At 43.0% G+C, this 21,956-nt stretch overlaps 1 protein-coding gene across 9 annotated transcripts in view; it reads right to left on the bottom strand.

The window, feature by feature from the left end:
* Positions 1–21,956, bottom strand: part of TANC1 (tetratricopeptide repeat, ankyrin repeat and coiled-coil containing 1) — a 241,804-nt gene that overhangs the window by 205,069 nt on the left and 14,779 nt on the right. The window contains exon 2 of one of the 9 annotated variants that reach the window (XM_065931600.1): positions 6,648–6,811. The exons of the other annotated variants lie outside the window; for them this stretch is intronic. The gene's annotated coding sequence lies outside the window, so the exon portion shown is untranslated. The remainder of the gene's footprint in view (positions 1–6,647; positions 6,812–21,956) is intronic. 9 annotated transcript variants of the gene reach the window in all.

The following is a 21,956-nucleotide window of genomic DNA, read 5'->3' as shown; positions in this document are numbered from 1 at the left end:
TCTTGTGAAGCACTTCCGCTAAAAATACTCCAATAGCACTCAAGTATTTTATTTGTGGGTAATCAATAAACTCCATCACTGTTGAAACGATATTAAATTCAACTTTCCATTCAGTACTAAGTTCACAGTGTCATGCATCCTCAAATGAAAATGAAGCTTTGGGCAATCTATCAGTTATTTCCTCAGTCTGCTTTTAGTTCTTCAAGAAATAATCGTTTGAATACTAAATCTGTCTGAAATTCCCAACATCATAGTAGTTAAAGCCAGTGCAAGAGACAATAGAAAATCGTAGATGACCAGTCTACCCCAACCATCATCCCAACAAGTTCATATTCATTACCACCTGTTGGTCGCCGAGGAGCTGTACCTTGGAGCTATGCTACAGCACTCTGCCCAGGTAAGCAAACCACAGTCTATGAACTCGACAGTCTCCCCTCACATCATCTTTTAAGTTCAGAAACAGGTTTCTAAGATTTGACAATCTTAGGAAGTATTTGTGAGTAAACTAAGACTAATTTACCTACAAATATTCCACAACAAGGACAAGAAGGGTCCCACTCTAGCTCTGCTCCTGCCCTTCCAGAAATGACAGCAGCCTCCTGGCTGGTCTCTCCTAGGGGCTGACCAGCATGTCATCAGTCACCCCCCCTCACTACCTTTCTACCCACCCAGCGCTCCTGCCAAAGTCAAATCCAGTGATTTCATCTGACTGAAATGGAGCAGGATCCTGTGGGGCCCTCCCTGGAATAAATCCTTTCCATGCCCCCTCCCCCATTTCTTGTTTATAGGAAATGGGCTTCATTCATCCTCCTTGACCTTGCCTGAGTTCCAAGAGGCAGATTCAAAACAGCTGCTCATCAGGGAAGGGAGGAAATGTAGAAACAAAGGAGGAGCGGCCAAGAAACAGTCTCCTCACCCCAAATTTTGTCCATAAAAACTCTTCCCCAAAAACCACCTGAGAGTTTGGGGGCTTTGACCATGAGCCACCCGTTCTCCTTGATCGGCCCTGCAAAAACCTTCTTCTGCTCCAAACTCTGACATTTTGGTTTGTTGGGCCTCTCTGTGCCTAGGGTGTAAGAACTTGTGTTCAGCAACATCATTTCCACTTTCTCACTTCCAAATGATTAACTTGCCTTTCTTACCACCCCATTCAAGTCTATTCCCCTCAAATAGATGAAATACTTTTCAAATTTGCAAGCAATTTTGCAAATATTGTGTATAAGGCTTTCATATGCACAAATTCTTGTGTATGAACTGTATTTTTCACCTCTAGTCCAGCATGCCCAGCATAATCCATTATGAGGAAGTGATGTGACCATCCTAATGGGAACACTGTAATCCTTAGGAGTTTGGTTTGTGACCACCTCACCAACATTTTCAAGCAGATGGCCAAGGATAGCTTTCTGGTTTACTCCCCAAAACATCCTACATGCAATCTGCCTGACAATGTACCTCTCTGTCAATTTCTCATCCACCTACCACTCCAAAACTCTAGCAACCCCTCCTTCAAAACACACTATGTGCTTTCTCTTTTCTAGATGACTTTCAGTCCTTCTAAACCAGATCAAAAGTAGAGGGTGCAAGGTGATTGCCTGGATATAGAAAAAAGATATTAGAATATCTAACCACATTTGCTTATCTCATTCCTTTATTTCTATTTTTGTGGATTTAATCATGATTTTAATTCAGAAATATACAAATGTTGCATATGAGAAGTATTTTATTGATAGAACTGCTATGTCAAAGATATTTTGACTACTGGGCTAAAGAATAACACTTTTTTTATAATACATGTCTTGGTGCTCTAAGGACAACTCCTCCAAAAATGTTGCATTCTAGTTATCTAATAAAGCATTTTGTATTCATGTAGTATTTAGATGGTAACAATATTCTCTTTACTAAAATCAGACCTCACTCTTGGCTTTCCTATTAAATCTCTGAATCATATTTTCTCATTCAGGTGTACTCTTAAAGTCAGTCTCCATAGTTAAAGAAAATTTTTATCTCTACTTAAAAATTAAAACTAAGTAAATGAGCAAACATCCTTTAAAAGATAAACAACACTCAAGGCAAATTTTCACACAGATGGCACTTTGAAAAGTACAGGCACTGTTTTAAGTTCTTTCTAAGATCCCCTTCAAACTACCAATGGCATTTTTCACAGAACTAGAACAAAAAATTTCACAATTCTTATGGAAACATGAAAGACCCCGAATAGCCAAAGCAGTCTTGAGAAAGAATGGCGCTGGAGGAATCAACCTTCCTGACTTCAGACTATATCACAAAGCTACAGTCATCAAGACAGTATGACACTGGCACAAAAACAGAAACATAGAACAATGGAACAAGATAGAAGGCCCAGAGATAAACCCACACACCTATAGGTACTTTATTTTCGACAAAGGAGGCAAGAATATACAATGGGGCAAAGACAGGCTCTTCAATAAGTGGTGCTGGGAAAACTGGACAGCTATGTGTAAAAGAATGAAATTAGAACACTTCCTAACACCATTCACAAAGATAAACTCAAAATACATTAAAGACCTAATGTAAGACCAGAAACTGTAGAACTCTTACAGGAAAACATAGGTAGAACATTTGATGATATTAATCACAGCAAGATCCTCTATGATCCACTTCCTAGGGTAATGGAAATAAACATAAAAATAAACAAGTGGGACCTAATTAAACTTAAAAGCTTTTGCACAGCAAAGGAACTATAAACAAGGTGAAAAGACAACCCTCAGAATGGGAGAAAATAATAGCAAATGAAACAACTGACAAAGGATTGATTTCAAAAATATACAAGCAGCTCATACAACTCACTACCAGAAAAACAAACCACCCAAATAAAAAGTGGGAAAAAGACCTAAACAGACATTTCTCCCAAGTAGACACTCAGATGGCTAACAAACACATGAAAAGATGTTCAACATCACTCATTATTAGAGAAATGCAAATCAAAACTATTATGAGATATCACCTCACACCAGTCAGAATGGACATCAACAAAAAGTCTACAAACAATAAATGCTGGAGAGGGTGTGGAGAAAAGGGAACCCTCTTGCACTGTTGGTAGGAATATAAATTGATACAACCTCATGCACTGTTGATGGGGGGGGGGGGGGGCGGTGGGGAATTGATATATTCTCTCATTGTGGAGAACAGTATGGAGATTCCTTTTAAAAACTAGAAATTTTAAACTAAAAATTCCTTAATAAAATCACCATATGACACAGCAAGCCCATTATTAGAAATATACCCTGAGGAAACCAAAACTGAAAAAGACACATGTACCCCAATGTTCACTGCAGTGCTATTTACAACAGCTAGGACATGGAAGCAACCTAGATGTCCATCAACAGATGAATGGATAAAGAAGCTGTGGTACATATACACAACGCCCTATTACTCAGCCATAGAAAGGAACACATTTGAGTCGGTTCTAATGGGGTGGATGAACCTACAGCCTATTATATAGAGCAAAGTAAATCAGAAAGAGAAAAACAAATTATCGTATACTAACATATATATATGAAATCTAGAAAGATGGTATTGATGAAATTATTTGCAGGGTAGCAGTGGAGACACAGACGTAGAGAACAGACTTATGGACACGAAGTGGGGGAAGGAAGGACAGGCTGAGATCTATGGAGAGAGTAACATGGAAACTTATATTACCACATATAAAATAGATGAATTTGCTCTATGAGTCAGAGAACTCAAACTGGGGCTTTGTAACAACCTAGAGGGGTGGGATGGGGAGAGAAGTGGGACGGAGGTTCAAGAGGGAGGGGACACATGTACATCTATGGCTGATTTATGTTGATAATTTGCAGAAACAAACAATTCTGTAAAGCAATTATCCTTCCATTTAAAAATAAAATTTAAAAAATTAAAACCAAGTAAATGAGCAAACATCCTTTGAAAGATAAATAACATTCAATGCAAATTTTCACCTAGATGGTGCTTTATAAAGTATAGGCACTGTTCTAAGTTCTTTCTCATTTAATCCTCATAGTGAGTGAAAGTTGCTCAGTCGTGTCCAACTCTTTGAAACCCCATGGACTATACAGTCCAAGGAATTCTCCAAGCCAGAATGCTGGAGTGGGTACCCTTTCCCTTCTCCAGGGGATCTTTCCAACCCAGGGATCGAACCCAGGTCTCCCACATTGCAGGCAGATTCTTTACCAGCTGAGCCATAAGGGAAGCCCTCAATCCTTATAACATTATTATAATTACAAAATTATGTTGTATATATTTTTTAAAAAATTACAAAAATTACTATATTATAATAGATGGAGAAATTATCTTTTAGAAAACTCAAGACACCTCTAGTTAGTAATATTTTCAGTGAAACAGTTCTGAAGACCAATCATTATTCTCTGTGCCTTTCACTCTCTTCATTGACCTATTGTCAAGGAACCCCAGTTATTAGTGGTGTGGCCTTGGGCAGGCAACAATTACTCTGTGATGTAGAACCTTTATCTGCATTAGGTTCATTCACTGCAGCGCCTACTCTGTGCCAGACACTGTTCTGGGCTGGGGGATACATCTGTGAACAAAAGACAAGATTGTGTACTCAAGGTGCTTATTAGGTAATACTTACATGGCTCCTGGCACAGAAAATAACTGTACATCATGTTAGCCATCATTAGCTCTCAAAATTAAGGGTCACCTTAGTAACCATTATCTTAGTCCTATTTTCACGTTAAAATAAAATCCTATTTGCCTTATTTTACCTAGGCCCAAATGCTTCTTAGCAAGAGAAAAAGGGCAGAAAAGGGGACAGTAAAATGATTCATCAGAATCTGGAACCACCAAGCATATAAACTCTATATTTCCTGGGAAAGAACTATTGTAAAGTGCTACAGATACCACCAGCTACTGGGGATTTAACAGACTGCTGCCAGGAACAAGATTCTGCAAACAACTTTTGATGGATAGCATCCCACTGCGATTTGGCTCCTCCCAGGACTTTGCAATGATGCTGACGAAGGTCTATTTACACCTGGAGGTTACAGCTGACGTGCTGCTGCACCTCTGACAAGCTGCAAATTTTAACTACAGAGAAATTTAATCCCTAATGATGCCGGCTTCCCGGCTGCCCTTACAAGGCCTGCCATGAGCACATCTCTTTATTTGTTCAGAATTATTATATAATCATGGGCCATGCTCACCACGGTCACCATACACAGAAAGCAGCTTGTCTTTCAGCACAGAATCAAAAACCACCGGCAGGAGAATAAAAGAATTCTGCTCAATCCAAAGTAAATACGTGAAGTAAAATGATAACAGGAACTCTCCGGAGAGCACTTCCCTTATAAACAGCTTAGATCACTTCACAAACACCTCACTAAATCCAAATATCTGAAGCAGGCCCCCCATCTCCATCTGGTGTCACAAGTGTCATTGGCCACCACTGAAAGCAGGATATGCCTTAGGGGGTTTAGGTTACAACCTCAAAAGTCTTCCTGAGAAGTCACATACAGTCTATCAATATATACGTTTCAACCCATTCTATTAAAAAGAAAAAATCTGCAGCACATTTGCAGTCTCCTGGTCAGCTACAAAGTCAGGTAGTTGGCTATGATTTGACCTCACACTTGGTATTTGCTCTGTCAGCATCAGAAACACAGGCAACCCTCCTCACCCCGCCACCCACTCCTCCCCAGATTCATGCACCAAAATTCAACATCAGTTTGCAGAACTTAGACTCAACAAGCAACAGGGAGGAAGGGAGGGAGGGGGAAAAAAGAGGGAGGGAGGGAACAAAAACAGAGGTACAGGCTGAGCCACAATCTATACTGCCGGTATCTCCAGCCCCTCCCACGGCAGGTCTCAATCTGGGAAGAATCTTCTGCCTACAATACTGTAGATGGCAGGCTCCTCCCCCGACACTGGGCCCTTATGCCTCTCTGCAGTCCTCAGCCTCCTTCTGAGACCACGTGAGTGCTACCTGGACTTCCCATCAGCTCCATCACAGCTCATGCCTGATCTAGACATGGACACGCAAGTCCCTGCATCCTTCCATCTGACCTCTCATCCCTGTGGTCCTCTTTCCCATTCCCCACCACCCTCCTTTCCTCACCCAGCTTTTTCCCTATTGAGTTTCCTACAACCCCTTCCTTCTCCCTCTTCACCCAGTCTCTATGACCTTCTTTCCCTTGGTAAATTCCCCAGGGGTTACTGGCAAGGGTTACAGAGTCAGGCGATTTGGCATTCCCCAGCCTCTGCCATTTTCTGGATGGCAAGATGCTTAATCTCTTCAAACCCGAGACTTGTCATCAGTACAGCAGGGTTTACCTATTTCTGAAAGTGAGGATTAAACAATTCACTACACATAAAGTGTTTGGCAAAATACCCATATACTTTCGAATATTAAATAAGAGCCCATTTTGTACCTGGAAAATCAGTAGAGATGATCATTTTCTCCCTCCACCATCTTTTAAGTTTTTTTATGGTGGTAAAATATACACAACATGAAATTTACTATTTCAGCTACTTTTAAGTGTACACTTCAGTGACACCAGATACATTCATGCTGCTATGCAGCCTTCACCACCATCCATCTCTAGAACCTTCTCTGCTTCCCAAGATAAAACTCTGTATCCATTAGACACTCACTCCCATTCCCTCCTCCCCACCTTGGACAAGCTCTTTCCACAGGGAAGTGCTGGCTGAGCCCTTCTCTTCCAACCCGGTGTAAAATATCCAGCTTCCTTTGAGACTCTCAGCACTCAGTTACAGCGCTCTCCACTCCAATTCTCAGCTGTCACCTATCTATTTTTGGTAACTTCTCCTCCTTCACCTAGAAAGGGAGAGAAGGGGCTTAGTTCACAATCTTCTCTTCGGCAGTCAGTTCCCAAAGGGATGAACGGGAGCAGATGTGTTTGGGGGGAGGTGCTTTTACAACCTGGATTGGATTCACCTACCTCCCATTTACCCACTTTGTTCCCCTCCAAACACCACACAACTTACCTTCCACATAAACCCTGTCCCCGCCACCCAACCTCCACCTCACCACCTCCACCTCACCAAGCTACTCCCTTGGGATGTATCTCAAAGATCACCTCCTCCAGGAAGTCCCCCTACACTCTTTTTCTTCCAACTCCTCTGACAGTCCACACACTTTTCTAACTTCATTTTGCTATTTATTAACTGTGTGACCTTGAGCCACTGCTTAACTTCTGTGGGCTTTTAGTTGCTCATCTATACATGAGAATAACAACCCCTCATCATGAGGTTGTTTAATTAGTTCACGGCACTTCGAGCAGTGCCCAGCACACAGCATTAGGAAGTGACAGAACTTCCTGTCATGATCACTGCACTTGGGCCTCCGATCCTTGGCTCTGGACTCTAGTCCATGCCATTCCCAGGGCCACACCTTAGAGTCAGAGGGCACAATTTCTTGCTCTTGCTGGTGACCATAGCCTTCTGCTCCTCCAGCTCTTACCTACCTCCCCCTCACCCCCAGAGGACGTGCTCTCCAATGTCCCTGGGCATGCCCCTTTCTTCACTGAAGGTGATCCTTTGACCCACCCCCTTCACCAGCACCCTGGATGATCTGCATCTCTCTTCTTTGGCTGCACCCATGGGAATCCACACCACCACTCAGCTTCCCCACACCATGCCCTGAGCTAAGAGTCCCCACGAAGACATGCCACTCCACTTGAATAGCTCCACCCCAAAAGACCCCCAGTGTCCTAAAAAAGCCCATCCCTAAGCCCCATGCCTTAGACCCCCCAAAGAAAAGCCTCTCCCAGTCCTCTCACGACTGTCTCAAACTTTTACCACCGTCCTCCTTGACCCCACTTCTAGGTTTCCTCCCACTTCACCCAGAAACCCGAAGCCAGCAGGCTAGCTACGCTAACACCCCAAATTCCTGCCCTGGTTCTCCATTCACGAACATATCCACACATACCTCCCTGGCCTTTCCCCTTCACTCTATTTCCATTGGCCCCTCCTACACACACACTCCTGCATTCCACCCACCTCACACTTACCCACTCTGCTCACCTTCTACAGGTCAGCTCCTGTCCCCAGCACTCAACCCCACTTCCACTGGCTACTCCCTTGACCTGTGTGCATGCTCAGTCGCTAAGTTACATCTGACTTTTTTCATCCCTATGGACTGTAGCCCACCAGGCTCCTCTGTCCTTGGAATTTCCCAAGCAAGAGTACTGGAGTGGGTTGCCATTTCCTTCTTCAGGGGATCTTTCCAACCCAAGGAACCCGCTGTCTCCTGGATTGGCAGGTGAGCTCTTTACCACTGAGCCACTAGGAAAGCCCTTGATATTCCACACGCACACCTCAACAAACTTCACTTTGCCATCTCTGTGTCTCTCCCTGAGACAGAGGCTACATGGTCCACTGCAAACCCTGAGTACCTGGCATACAGGGGTTGCAATAACTGCTGAGGAAACCAAAGGATATGGGCAACAAATCCTGCTTTTGCTCTTAAGTGTTTTACTGAACGTTTTATTAGAAACATCACCAATTAAGATCTGTAATCAGTCACTTACATATGATGCCATATATTTTCTTTCTCTGGTCTAAACTGAGAAGCGCCCCCTCCCCCTGCCTGCCCAGAACAAATATTCCTTTGATGAAAGACCAGAAACGAAACACTACTTCCTTCTCAACCAAAACAGAAAACCCAAAATAGCAAGACAGTTTATGAAAAGTATCCAGTTGACACTGGCTTAGGTAGGAATAAGTACAGTTGTCCAAGCTTAAGAAGAGAAAGGGAAGTTTATTCTCGAAAGTTTACTCTCTGTGGCTATTTGGGGGAGGCAAATGAGACCCAAGTATTAAACAAGAGAGTTGCCTGAAATAATAAGCCTTGGGGCTCCATTACATACCGCTCAAGGGAGGAAAAGGAAGCAGGAACTCCAGCGGAAATTTCCTTCTTTTGTCTAGCTTCACTTCAGGTAGGGCTTCCACACTAATTTCTCAACACATGATGATTTAATTTATAGGGAGTGATTTTGAAGGCCCCGGGGACGCTGCAGATGGTTCCTCCGGGGCCCATCTGTTTGAGGAGGAAAGCTTGGCGCACACCATTACATCACTCTGAGCTTCCTCCGCAACTTCCTACCCAACAAAATCTAGATGTTTGCTCTGTCAACAAGATATTTGTGTTTGTCCCCAGCTCTGGCCTCGGTTCCTGATTACTTTTAAAATCATTATGCACCCGAGCTGAATAGGGCTACTGTTAGCAGCTGTAAGGTCCTTTTCTGGGCACATCCCCAAGTCCGTGGTCTTCAGGGAGTGATTTCTGTCCTTTCCGCATAATTACACACTCTCCTGATTGATGAGCTGATCAATCCTCCCACCCCCAGCTAGAGCTAAAACCTCGCTCTTCCCCGCTCTATTTATTTTCCCAGGAACCATCGGGGAGGGGAGAATGGCATTAGGAGGGCAGCCTTGGACTCCCCCCACAGAAATAAATGCTCAGACATCACACACTGTCCCAATCCAGACCCGCCATCCCTTCCATCCATCCCAAGAGCTGCCCACACTGGTTAATGCCGTTTGAAGTACTGGAAACTCACGGCAGGAAACCAGCTGCTATTTCCTGGATGTTCACAGACCACCCCACCCCCCAACACCCCAGGGCCCACCAGCACAGATCTACTTCAGTCAAGCATGGTCCCCTAATCACCCACATCCGTGATCACCTCTTAGAGTGAATACTATGTAACCTACATCCTCCCAACTTCCCATCAGTCTCACTCTCCACAGGGCACAACCACAGACATAGTATCACCTATGAGTGCCCGGCAGGCACTGGGCCATAACCCTGGAAGAAATTACACTTTAAACAGGTTTTGTTTTTTTTTTCATTGCTGTTGAGGGAGAGGGGGTTTCACATACTGATCTTTAAAATTTACTTTGAAATATTTTTAAGAATAAAAAGGACTGACAGGTATGTAATAGAGCAAAGACCACAAATTCCTAATTGTAGAATCTACATGGTGGGTACGTTCACTATACATTTCTTTCAGCTTCTCTTTGCATTTGAGTATTTTCTGAATTAAACGTTCAGGGGAAATGCTTTCAGTACCTTTTAGAAAACTTTACTAAATTCCAGGCTATATTTGGGTTTCATCAGCTCCCACTAGCGTTCTCTTTCCATTTCAGGATCCATATCCAGGATCCCACTTTGCAAATTACCCGTCTTATCTCCCTTGACACCTCTGGTCTGTCACCCTTTCTCTATCTCTGTCTCTCATGACCTTGACAATTCTGAACACTACTGGGCAGGTACTGTGTATTATAACCCTCAGTTGGGATTCATCTGATGTTTTTCTCACAGTTAATCTGGGATGATTGGTTCTGAAGGGGGAACCACGGAGGTAAGGTGTCCTCATCACATCACATTAAGAGTACATGCTCACAGCATGACCACTGGTGATGCCAACCTTGATTATCTGGTTAAGGTCAGTGTTTATGGGTTTTCTCTACTGTATATTTACCTTTCCACTCTTTATATAATCTCTTTTTTTAGAAGCAAGTCACCAAATTCAGTCCACACTCAAGAGCTGGGGGAAATTAAGTCTCCCATTCCTGAAGGGGTAAGTATCTACATAAACCATTTGGAATTCCTCTACAAGAAGGACATCTCTTTTCCTTACATAAGCTTATATACATTTATTTTCATCTGGGCTATAAAGCAGTACCACTCTATTTTTTTTGCTCAAAGTGTTCTGGCTTTGGCTATTAGGAGCTCATTGAGGTTGGCCCCTATGCCCTTTGGCAAGCCCCCTTCCTCTGTTTTTTGAGCATTTCCTTATTTTCTGGTAATACGAGATGCTTTAGACCTGTTATTATCCATTTCTCCAAAAGCCCGGATTACTTTTATTGCAGAACGATGTTTAGAAACCAAGACCTGGGGATGCTGTTGCTACTAGGGTGTCATTGCTTCCAAGCTCTCACAAATACATATATGTACACCAACCCAGATATGCACACTCACCTATCTGTGTTAAGCTAAACATAAGGAGGTCTCCAACTCTAATCCAGTACCATGTGATTCACTGCAGTCTTCTGCCCTTGCTTAACTTTAAATTCTCTCTCCAACAGTGGGAAAGCTGTCTCCCACCATCCACCATCCATTTATTTGTTGGACCTCTGAATACATGTTTCAGAATTGTTAACCTGTACTCCCATGAGAAACAACCTTACCAACTAGAGAACATTGTTAATGTACAGTTCCTTTTGTATTTAGCCTTACAGTGTCTAAGCAAAACACCATTTTCCAAAGTTACTTGGTCTCACGCCTTTTTGTCTTCAACCCTTTCAGTGAGGTTATGCGAAACAACTGTGATACAGAGATTACTATGTCAAAGTCTGCATTCACCCAGGAATACACACCCACATACACACTAGTTTTTTAAATTTGTATACATTTTTTACATAAAGTTCTTTTTCTTTTCCAATTTTACTGGGGCATAATCGACAAATACAATTATAAGCTAAAGTGCACAAGGTGATGTTTTGATGTGCACCTACTTTGTGAAAGAATCTTCCCCCTCCAAATTAATTACCATATCTTTGCCTCCCCCACTCACCCCTTAAGAATACATATTAAGTTCTACTCTCTTAGCGATTTCAATTATACAATACAGTGTTATCAACTATAATCCCCATGTTATATACTGGATCCTCAGACTTGAATATTCATCTTATAACTCAAAGTTTGTACTCCTCTACAAAACTCTATTTCCCTTATCTCCCAGCAACCGCTTTTCTACTGTTTCTACCAACTCAAGGTTTGTTGTTTTGTTTTTTTTAATGATTCCACATATAAATGACACCACGCAGTGTTTGCCTTTCTCTATCTGGCTTATTTCACTTAACATAATGCCCTCCAGGTTCAACTATGTTCCCGCAAGTAAAAAAATTTCCTTCTTTAAGCTGAATGTGATTCTATTGTACATATACAACCAACTTTTTTAGTCCATCATTCACTGATGAAAATAAGTGGTCTGCCTAAGTTATTTAGTACCTATTTTATCTAAACAGTCTATTTAAATACTTGAAATCACTTTCTATTGGTATACATGTTTCATTTTATCCTTAGGACTTTACTACTTATTTCTGAGTGTACCTCAGAACACCTAGAATAGTTCTGAACCAGAGTGATTACCTAGATACTAATAAAATGAACAGACTATACAAATTAAAATTTTTAACTACTATGTTAAGTTGATTACAACAGTTTAATTGCTGGAGATCTTCCAATAAAACTATTGAAGGAGAATGTTCATTGCAGGGTTATTTAAATTTTGATAATAAGTAGACAGTTTAAAAATTATACCAATAAGCTGGAATTTGAATTACATGGAGTCATTAGAAATCATTTGTAAAACACATTAATATGAGACAATATGCATCTTATGTGTATATGTAAAAGAAGCAAACTATACAAAAAGTACAACATAACTTATATAACTTATGTTAAGTTAAGCATAATTAACATATATATATGTTAAGCATCACTTAACATATATATACATAATATATATGTACACCTGTGAAAGAAAACAATGAAGGAAGGAAACACCCCAAGAAGTTATTTTTTAAAGCTTCTGTCTTCCATTTTAATTAAAACTAAAAGACAGAAGACTGCTGTGTCTTCTTTCAAAATCTCATAAGGTGTTGGACCAGGGAAAGGGGAAGAAACAGAATCACAAGTTTCGTACTGGAGCTCCACATCTAGGTAAGGACCAGAGAAAAGCAAGCAAAAAGCACGGCTGGGGAGTGCCCTCAGGTCAGCTGTAACCTGAGACTAACATTAAAAAGGTGAGGATGTGGTGCCGGTGATACTACATCCACTACAGAAGGAAATACAGGAGCAGAATGGAGCGCTGTCTGGGAAGCATCCGAGAGATGCGGGACTTGGACAGAGCCTTAAAGGACAGGAGAGATCTCAATGGAAGGAGGCAGCATGAATGAAGACAGGCAGTAAGTAGTCTTTCCATCCACCTGGAAGTTTTTTCGTCCCATTCCATAAAAACCCAAGGAAGATTTTAAGCAATGAGAGCCACAGGGAGAGCTTCAGTTTAAAGTGTCCCTCCCTCTTGACAAAGGGCTTGCAGGGATTGGGGCAGGATTACCTATTAGGATCTGGTCAGCCTGTAGCAGACTGGATAACACTCAACTGGCTGATAACCGGCCTAGCTCTGGTTTTCAAAGATTAACATTTTTACATTGGAATTTATACTTTATCCCTATAAAACTGTGAGTTGCTCAGTCACATACAACTCTTGGCGACCCCATGAACTGAGTTCGCCAGGCTCCTCTGTCCATGAAGTCCAGGCAAGAACACTGGAGTGGGTAGCCATTCCCTTCTCTAGGGGATCTTCCCAACCCAGCGCTTGAACCTGGGTCTCCCACATTTGCAGACAGATTCTTTATCGTTTGAGCCACCAGGGAAGCCCACCCCTATAAAAAGTGCTTGTTAAAGTCGACACAAGCAAACACACGGTAACCATCCATTACAGTGAAAAGGTCAATGGCAACAATGACCAACTTTCAGCTTGTCACAACTTTTCCAAGCGCACCAGCCAGCTACCCCCGGGGCCAGATCCCACACAGGTGTAAATACAAAGACAGCTACAGGACAACCTTCTACAAACACAGGGGCAACACCCCTAGAGACTTCTCGACTCTAAGAGCTCAGGAGGGACAAGTGTTTGTTAACATTTAACTCGACAAGGCAGCAGATGTCTTACACAAGTTATCTCTTCGTCTTCCCAACCAGCAAGACAAGGATTACTCTTGTAAAAGGCCACTCAGTTTGGAAATGGCAAAACTTTAGTTCACACTCAGCTCCATCCAGTTTTAAGCCTGTTATCTTTCACTTGGAGTGATATCATGTGTTTCAACAAACTTAAACATACCTTTAGTATCACTGGTTTAAAAAAAAAAAAAGAAAGAGATATCTAATCAGTTTTTTCTCAAGATAGTTATTTTATAATTCATATATGATGCCAAGAATTCAATTTAAAAATCTACAGCATATTTTCAAGTCCCAATGCAATAAACACTTAGGATTTTGCGACATATTACAAACTATAACATTACAAATATTATAACAGGTTTTTTTTAAAAATGATTTCAAGTCTAAAATATTAAAAACTCAACTTTTTCGTAATATGAATACTTCTCAAATTGAGACAGGATCATCAAGACTGACGTTTTTCATTCTCAGTGAAGACTAACCAAGTTTGTATTCTAAAATATACTACCCTCTTCCTCTCTGTGTCCTTCTCCTCCCCTTCCACTCACTCTCCCCTCCCCACAAAGAGAGGTTCTCTTTCTACCATTAACTGCAAAACCAAAATTCTATTCTGTGATCTATAAACCATGAAATATAAAAGGCTAGGACCCACTGATAGTTTAAGCTCCATGGTCCTGAGACAGAAATGCCCCTAGAAAGTTAAAACCAAGTATATCAGGAATACGAGAATTACTTTGCCCAAACCATCTAAAGAGCTTTGTCTATCATGGTGACTTAATTTCTTAACAACTCTTTGGATGCTTTGGAGTGATACTGTCAAATACACGCTGTAGACGTCTGGAATGTCACTGCCAAACCTTAGCTTGGAACCTCTACACGGCAGACCCTTAAATGTTTCAAAGTTACCTAATACAAACTCTGAAGGGGAAAACAGCAGAAATGTGATTAGGGCATACATCACACTCTTCTGTAGCCTACTTTGCAACAGTAGACTGAAGACATCTCTCCACACCACTCCACTTAGCTCTCCCCCACCAAGTACAAAAGGGCTCGTTCTTCCATTGTGTGGGAGACCAAGTTTTTCACCAAGCTCCTTTTGAGGTAAACATCTGATTTTCCCACTTTTTGGCTATTAAGCAATGCTGCAGTAAAAACAATTTTATGTGTTTGTATAATTATTTCCTTACTATAAATTTCTAGAGCTGGAATTTCTGGGTCAAAGAGCTGTCACGCTTTAAATTAGCACGCTGACAGGTGACCCTCCAGAAGGGTTGTCCCCATTCATTCTCTCAACACTGCCTGAGTACTCAGTTTCACCATTACCCTTACCAACACTGGGATCATTCTTTCTCATCAAACCATCAGGGAAAAAAATAGTGAGCTCCTCTGTGCCATATGCCTAATGTGTATTAGGACAGCCGTGTGGAGGTAGGTCCCACATACACCACTCTAACTGATGGGAAACTACTGCCCAAGTATGGTAAGTGACTTACCTAAGGCCACACAATTGTGTCAAAGATGCTACTGGGGGTTTGAACCCAGTTCACTCATCACCAGCACACACAGTAGGCAATTTCTCAGGAAGGTCAAAAACCTGCTCACTGACTCTCAATGGAACCCACCCATCTCTTTCCCCAGCAAAGCCTACTGAAAATTCTGATTTCATGAACAGTTAGAAAGACTGCCGGGCTGGGGTTAGGAGAACAGAATTCAAGGTTGAGTTCAGCCACTTATGGGCAGCTACTGTGTGACAGCTTACCCTTAGCCTCTTTCCTTGGCTGTAAACTCCCCGTATGTACCATTTCTATCTCAAAATGTTGCTGCAAAGCCCCAAAGGAACCTCTGTTCCTTCAACAATAGTCCTTTCTCTGTGCCTTGTGCTTCAATGACACACAGGCCATCCATCCCAGTTCCAAGGGTCCAGGAAGGGGTGAACATCAATCCAGACAACCGGCACAGCTAAGACAGTGCACAGGAGTGCGAGTGATTCAGGGGGCCCCTGGTGAAGGGGTCGCTGGGTTTCCCAAAATAGCAGCCATCCAAAAAGACAAGAACACAGACGCAACACCTGGGGAAACGCATGAAATCACATAGAACAGAAAAGCCTCTAAGTAAATGTATATTTTAGTCACAATTACATTTTTTACAAAGCCATATGCAAAGAAAGCAAGGGGATAAATTCACGGATGTTGCATTAAACACGTAATATCATTCTTTTCTCCCCTTTCCCAAACTTTACAGAGCATCATTTAACATTTATAATTCTTAAAATATTTTAATTGCTATGAGAGCACAGATGGAAGTGATTAATTCTGACTGAAATAATGTATGTGAAAGTGGGAAACTCTAAAACCCCCCATGAATGGTATTATTGTCAGAGGATGAAATAATCTAGCATTCCGCATAATGGCGTTACAGTGCGCTAACACAAGTTATTTTTATATTCCGTCACTTGGTTTCCTGCTCACCTGATAATGTACAACATTAGTCATTTCTTTACAGTATTTTCTTTTTGAAAAAGAAATGCATGCATGTGGAAAAATGGCCAAACAGCACAAAGGGTTTGCAGTAAAATGGAAGACTGTCACCTATCCCAGCCCCCTCGCAAAGGCAATAGTTGTGTAGTCTCTTGTATGCATACTCCCAAAGACACCCTATGAATTTTTTTTTTCATTTAAAAATATTCTTGGAAGTTTTTTCTTAAGAGCACAAATAAACCTATCTCGTTCTCTTAACATCTGCAGATCACTCTCTTGTATGGACGTACCAAAATTTACTTAATCAGACTCTGCACTAAGAAAATGCCTGATAAAACTATTAAGCACTACTTTTACCACATGTCTTTTCTCTTACATTTTGATCCTCCATCCTAGAAAATATTATATCTTCTAAGCTCTTCGGCTAGCATTCCAGGCCCACAATACCTTCATAGATACTAGGATTCAGGGTTCCTTTCCCAGTACTTCCAGCTTCCAGCCAAAACCAGGCTGCACACAATTCTCCCAGATTGACCGTCCATCCACAACTTGTGCGGCTAATAGGGCATCCACCCCTCCTACCTTCCTTTCCTTGGTTAATTCTCACGCAGTGCTTTAACAGGGGGTTTGGAAATAACCTCCTTCAGGAAGGAAAGATCTCCCAGCCCTGAGGGCACAGGAAATGCTTTGTTCGTGGTTCCTGCCACAGTTTGGGTCTTGGCACCTCCTCACCATGAACGTGTATGCGTCAGCCCTGACCACCAGAATTTAAGCTCCCCAGGACAGAAACCACCTCTAAAAAATCTTTGTAACTGCTGAAATTCAGTACAAAGTCTAGCACACTAACTATATTTAATGTCCACTGAATCAAGCCTGAAATGAATACGGAAACTTCTGAGCACCCCTTAGGTGCAAAGCCCTCGGAAGAGGTGCTGGACAAACAGTATTTCTCCCCGGGTACAATGATTCCCATTTTACAGATGAAGAAGCTGAGGGCCTTGATGTTAAGAAACCTGTCCAAGGGCATAAAGAAGAGCTGAAATTTGAAACCAAGTCTACTTTACTCCAAAATCTTTGATCTCTCCATTATGCTTTTCTTCTACATATTTGGATGCTGGGAGTTGAGTGAGGAGGTGAAACAAAGGGTCCTGAAAGGTAAGACATGTTCATTAACACTGTGGATAACCTAAGGACACCGCAGTCCTCCTCCCCAAACAAAGTCAGCCAAAAGCAATCTGCAATGTAGGACTAAAATGGCAAAGAACAAAAAGGTTATGAGAAGTAAATCTTGTCTATAGCATCCACAAATATGCACTTAATTAGCACACTGGAAGGCAGAGTCTTTCAGGAGTCATTCAAAATGAGAACAAACTCTGGTAAGCAGGTGGGGGTGGGGGGGTGGGGTGTGTGTATGTGTGTGTTTGTGTGTGTGTGTTAGTCGCTCAGTCGTGTCCAACTCTTTGCAATCCCACTAACTCCTTGCTCCCCCTGTGAGCACGGCTGGTTACATCCCAAGTTTCCCTCCCCAGCCCCCCAACTCTGCACCCTCTACAGTACCCAGGCCACTCACTGAAACTGATATTTGCACCAGCACGCCTAAAGGATTTACATTTCACTAGTTCCGCTCTTGCAGATAGCTACGCCCATCACGGGCGAGAGGTGGAACAGAAGGGCAGCACAGCAGAAGTTGGTTCCCAGGTCTGTGGACCTTCTCTGAGACCCAGGGCTGGACACAGACACCCACCAACTCATCTACAAACTGGGCTGAGGAAGAATACCTACTTCCTTTTAGGGGTTTAAAAGAGAATGCGAGTAGGTAATTTAAGAAGCACTTAGCACAGAGCTGGCACCAAGTGAGGGCTCACTGGCCTCTCTCCAGTGGCTGAACAAACGAGCCAGAGGGCAAGCGGACCCCGGCCGTTCCCTGCACCAGGATGGAGACTAAGGAAAGGCGGCTGGGAAGCCCCATAATTAACACAGGAAGTAGTAAATGGCATTTAGCAAAGGTGGGAAAACCAGAGGAGCAGCGCCTCCCTCCCACACAGAAGAAATATGAACCAATCAGCGCACTCAAAGAACCCAAACCTGTTCACTAGAGGAGACAAAGAAGCAAAACTTAGCCCAAGAGTAACCGATACCAACAGAAAAGATACATGGGCTGAAAACAAAATCCCAAAACCCTTTCTCCCCTATTACCGGCCATGGAGACAAGAAAGCCTCCCAACTCTGGAGGAAAAAAAGTGGAATAAGGACTGTGAAGAAAGGCAGTGGGCGGTCAGCCCTGAACACCCGCCCAGTGGGGTGAGGAGGCCCTGGAGGTGTGCAGAATTAAGCACAGCTCCAGGCCCCACGCTCCCTGCTATGATCAGGGAGTATGGCTGGGTTTAGGTGCAGGTGTGACGTCACTCAACTCCCGAAACACCCTTCAAAAGTACCAGCCTTCCAAAGTCACAGAAAACCAGCTCAAGAAGGCTGGGTAAATCTCCCAAGGTCACAGTGATGCGGCGGGGCTAAGCTGTGACCTGAACCCAGTCTGTTTGGCTTCAAAGTCTCCTGTACTGACAAAAGGCATGGCTGGGGTGGGTGGCAGGGGTGGAGGGTGAAGTGGGTGAAGGTGGTCAAAAGGTAAAACTTCTAGTTATGAAATAAGTAGTTCCTGGGTATGTCATGTACATCATGGAGACTAAATGATACTGTACTGTTTGGTAAAAGTCGCTATACAGTCCATGGAATTCTCCAGGCCAAAATATTGGAGTGGGTAGCCTTTCCCTTCTCCAGGGGAATCTTCCCAACCCGGGGATTAAAACCAGGTCTCCCGCATTGCAGGCGGATTCTTTCCCAGCTGGGTGGAGGCTTATTTTTTGTTTTGGTTTGGTTTGGTCATGCCTCGAGGCATGTAGGATCTTAGTTCCCCAACCAGGGATCAAAGCCACCTCCCCTAAATAAGAAGCACAGTCATCACCACTGGATCAACAGGGAAGTCCCAATGATACTATATTGTATACTTGAAAGTTACCAAGAGAATAGAGCTTAAAAGTTCTCAATTCAAGGGGAAAAAATTGTAGCCATGTGTGGTGATGGATGTTAAGGAGACTTACTTTGGTGGTCATTTCACAGTATTTACAAATGCTGGATCATTACATTGCAAGCCTGAAACTAATATAATGTTACATGTCAATTATATCTCAACAGGAAAAAAAAAAAAGACCCAACTGACAGAGAGGAAGGGGAGAGGAATCTAGACTGGGTTCAAAACTAATAACAAAGCAAATGGTGTAATAGCCAGTAGGCCGACTGAGTTTAAAACCTAGACTTCAAAGAGTTGAGTCCTTTGGTGTCTTTTTTCCCAGGATTTATTGACATGTTGTTGACATATGAGCAAGTTTAAGGCATATGACATGATGGTTTGACACAGATACATACTGCAAAACAACTTCCACTTTAAGGTTAGTTCATACCTCCATCCCTTACAATGTTACCATTTGTGTCTCTGTGTGGCCATAACATTTCAAGACCAACTTTCTCAACAACTTTCAAATCTATAATACACCATCATTAATTATCAAATCTGTAATACAACATCATTAATGATAGTCACCAAGCTATACATCAGATCCCCACTGGGCGACTTTTTCATCTGTGACAACCTAGGCCACTCCCAGGCAAACCAAGAACCCTGTGATATTATTCCTCACTCTCCACATCCCAGGTTCCCTCCTCCAACCTCTTCTTCATAAACAAGAAAAATACTCAGAATCTAATTTCACTAGAAACTTCTTGCCAAAGGTCTGCTTAAAAGGCAAAAAAAAAAAAAAAACAACCCAAATCTAATTTTGAGGGCTTGCTACTTTTGTGTATGAATCCAAATAACTAAAAAGCATCCTTGGCAGAACTAAATATGAATGTACATAGTAAGTTCCTAAAAAAAAAACAAGCAATTTTCCTTGGTGTTCCTTTTCACCAGAGATCAAAGCCATGTTGTTCAAGGAGCTCTCAAAAGCTCCATGACAGAAGTAAAATCAAAGGACAGGTTAGGCCATTCAGAGTCAAACATCCTCAAAAGTAGGCTCTGGTTGCACCCTTCCTCACTCACCCCAAGATTTTGATACAAACATAGCTGCCAAACCTCACTCCAGACCAAGTGAAACACCACCTTCAGGCAGGCCTGAAAATGTGCAGGCAGAGCCCAAGTGATTCCTGCATGCACGACAATTCTGCTCTGGAACTAGAAGCTACAGGAGCCAGGGCTGTTATCCATCTCCTATGGGAGTTCTACTCCAAGCCCATCCAGAGGACGTGAAGGAGTTTCTACAGGGAAGCGGGGATGCCGCTTGAGATACCCCATTTCCTCCTGCGCACTGAGCATTCCCAGCTGGGTATCCCACAGAGGCCTCGAAATGCCCTTCCTGTCCTGAGAGTTTTCAGTTCCTGATAACACCCACCATCCGTCGCTCGCCGCCCAGCCTGGAAGCAGCCTTGCTCTCTGCCTTCAAGCTGCTGCCATGTAGCCCTTTTCTTTTCTGGAAACAGCATCTACTCCACTGCAAAACTCACCTTCCCATACACACCCTTTGGTGTTTTCATCCCTCCAGGTGGCTCAGTGGTAAAGAATCTGACAGCCAACACAGGAGATGCGGGCTTGATCTCCGGTGCAGGAAGATCCCATATGCCCTGGAGCAACTAAGCCCAAGTGCCACAACTACTGAGCTTGCACTCTAGAACCCAGGAGCTGCAACTACTTAGCCTATTTGCCAAAAACTACTGAACCCACACACCCTAGAACATGTGCTCTGCAATGGGAAGCCACTGCAATGAGAAGCCCATCCGCTGCAACTAGAAAGTAACCCTCTCTCGCCACAACTAGAGAAAAGCCAGAGCAGCATCAAAGACCCAGCACAGCCAAAAATAAATAAACAATTACATAAATAAATAAAAATAAAAGCCTGGTGACCCAGGACTGGCAACTTGCATTCGAAGCTTGGTTGAGCCCGTTTCCTTCTCTGCAAAACGAGGATAAGGACAACAGCACTCGGCAAAGTTTCTGTGAATGTAACGGGAGCTGCTGCTGCTAAGTCACTTCAGTCATGTCTGACTCTGTGCGACCCCATAGACAGCAGCCCCCCAGGCTCCCCCAGCCCTGGGATTCTCCAGGCAAGAACACTGGAGTGGGTTGCCATTTCCTTCTCCAATGCATGAAAGTGAAAAGTGAAAGTGAAGTCGCTCTGTCATGTCCGACTCTTAGCTAAATCCACAATAAAAGATGTTCAACTGACTTTCATTCTCTTGCTCCCTCTAACTCAGGCCTCAAACATCAGCTCTCACCTGACCTACTTCAAAAGCCTCATCGCAGCGAACCCTGCCATCCATCTGTCCCCACGCCAGCCTCCCCTCCACATCACAGCCGCCAAAGCTTTCCTCCAACATGCAGCTCTGATTACATCATCTCCCTGCTTTAAAACCCTTGACAGCTATCACTTGCTTTACAGGATCAAGTCCACGCTTCTTAGCCTGGCAAGCAAGGCCTTCTGCAATCTGGCTCTCCCCTGCCTGCCACTGCACCCAAATGCCAGGCACCATCTGTTCTCTAACAGCACCCCAAACACGACTTGTATTTTCATGCCTCCCAGCCTCTGCTGGGCGTGCTCAGAGAAAGCCCCTCACCCTCTCTCCTACCTGGCCAAGTGCTAGGTATCTTCCATCTCCTCTCTGAAGCCCCACCCCCACGCCAG

This window comes from Muntiacus reevesi, chromosome 3 (genome assembly GCF_963930625.1).
Source record: "Muntiacus reevesi chromosome 3, mMunRee1.1, whole genome shotgun sequence".
NCBI lineage: Eukaryota > Metazoa > Chordata > Mammalia > Artiodactyla > Cervidae > Muntiacus > Muntiacus reevesi.
Note: the sequence above shows the minus strand (reverse complement) of the source record. Positions and strands in the feature narration are given on the sequence as shown.